Raw genomic sequence first — 2,594 nt, 5'->3', positions numbered from 1 at the left:
AAAACAAAGGAGAAAGTTCACTGTTGCATGGCAATTTAAATTCCACCATAATCCCAAATGCACGGTGATCTTCGAACCCTAAATATAAATTTTTAGGTTGTTTACAACTTAAAAACATTTATACTTATTTAGCGGTATTACTTGAAATTCGTATCATTAGAGCGCACGGAAATACTTTTGTACACCCACGCATGGGTGTGGGTGTTTCCATCACCGTCCATTTATTCTTTGAGATTCGTGCCCACCATGGTAGAAGGAAAGATTCCTTTCTCTCTCCTCTTTTTATCCGAATCTCAAAGCACAATGGACGGTGACGGAAACACCCACACCCATGCGTGGGTGTACAAAATCCACTCTCGAGTCAACACACCCTCTTAGAGCGCATCTGCTTATTATTTTTAATTTTTATTTACTCCTCATAGTCAAGATACCTACCTAGAAAAGAGAGACTGGCATGTGGAACCAAAGGAACCGCGTCCCACAGTCCCCCAAACAAAACCAGGAAACCAAAATTGATAATCACCGGTGGCAGGGATAAAAAATTTCGAGCCGAATTGAATTTCCGATTGAGGGAGCGATGTTTTGGAACATGGGAGCATATGCTCCCTATATTTTGAAATGCATCTTACACATATTTTAAATTTCAAAAAAATTGAAACTAAAAATTTGCACGTACATCTTCATGTGCTACGCGCTCAGAAAGTCGTTTTATAAAAAATGAACTTATCATGTGACGTGTGTAAAAAAGACAAAATTCAGTGCTGAAAACAATGCTTTTCACAGGATAAGTTTTCTCTTTTTTACATAGGCCACAAAAAATATTATTTTTTCGTGAAACTTGACCCATACACATATATTATGGAGATGTACATGTAGAATTTTTTGTCAAAATTTTTCCACACTTCGAAATATGTTTTGTTGGTAGAGGGAGCATACGCACCCGGGAGCCGAATTGAATTTCCGATTGATAATTATGCATTTTGATAAAGTAATCGTATTACTTGCACGGTGAAAGCAAAACAAATCTTTTCATTTATTTATCTGTTGAATTTTCTCCATTTTTGGAAATTCTAAACACATAATCGCACATAATCCGCATCCAGTCATTATACGATCCGCTCTGAATATGGCGATATGTTAAAGAATATGGAGAGACAGTTATTCGGTCAAATATATTTCATCCATTTTTTCATTCTGAAGTTAATAAAATATTTTTTATAGAAAAAAAAAACTAGTACTAAGGTTGGCCAGAGTTGGAGTCTCATAAGTACTATCATGAATGTCAAGTTATCAAAAATGTAATCTGGCACAATGATTAATAAATAGATATAGGTGGTAGTGATTTCCTTACAATATCATAGCACATAAATAAGAAAATTAAATGTCAGTACATCTTTTACACAAAATCTATTATATTATTAAAACAACAACCAACCAACGGTATAGATTAGGTAGGCACAATCAAATAAAAAACAATGGCCAAGATTAACTTTGTGACTTTCGGTCCGGCTGGTGTGTTGGTTGCAATATGCGCATAGTCCGTGTCCTTCTCCACCAGATTTACAACGACGAAAGAAAATCCAAAGACGCGTCCGCTTATATATCTAAACAAATTCTATCTCTTTTGATGCAAATCCAAAGACGCAATATCTTAACGCTTGGATGCGGTGACCGCTTATACATCTAAACAAACTCTATCTCTTTTGATGCAAGTTGAAAGACGCGATATCTTAACGCTTGGATGCGGTGACACCGCGTTCTCAAATAACTAGCCATCGTACGTGATCGATGAAATACCTGGATGGCAGAGGAGAACGAGGAGGGATTTGCTGCGGACGAGAGCGACGACGTCGGGCTCCTACATAAGGCCTCGCCTCCGCAGGAGGACCGCGCCGATCAATGGGCAAGCAAACAGCCAGCTTCTACAGTTTCCGTATCGGCTTTGCCAGCGCAGTCGAACGCCGCTGATGCTCCGCCGTACCCGTCAAGCGGAAGGCGCTATCTCCGGAGCTGTCGGCTGCATCGTCCGACGGGTTTCCGCCGGAGAGGCGGAGAATCTGTTCCCTTCGGCGACCACGAAAAGGAGCAGGACCGAGGAGGGGCGTGAGGACGTGAGGAGCGGTGGCGACATGCCGAACATGGACGAAGGACTGCGGGAGCAATCGCAGGCGACACGATGTTTTGGCGAGGCGCCAACGCGTGGAGAAAACGAAGCTCGAGCCGAGATGGAGCGCCATCGCCTGGACTTCTTGTGCGAGAGTTCCCTGTCCCACGACTCCCCCCTTCGAGTCTACCGCGACATGGAGTTGCGGCGACTGCCGTTCCAAGATCGATTTGCCAATGTGTACGAGCCGAGAGGGACGCCAACTGCTTTCATCACTTGACGGATATCATCAGTGCACGGGCCTTACCCTTCTTTTTCACTGATACATCAGGATAGCAAATATATATTTGAGGAGATTACGGGTTCCAATTATTTCTGCTTTGAGGAGATAAAAATACTATTCTGCTTTTATGATGCAAGTATGGGACAGAGCGCAATAAAACTATTGCAAAGCAAGTTAGTAGGCATTTGTCTTAGACACAGCCCAAGT

The sequence above is a fragment of the Lolium rigidum genome, chromosome 4 (genome assembly GCF_022539505.1).
Source record: "Lolium rigidum isolate FL_2022 chromosome 4, APGP_CSIRO_Lrig_0.1, whole genome shotgun sequence".
NCBI classification, from domain to species: Eukaryota; Viridiplantae; Streptophyta; class Magnoliopsida; order Poales; family Poaceae; genus Lolium; species Lolium rigidum.
Note: the sequence above shows the minus strand (reverse complement) of the source record.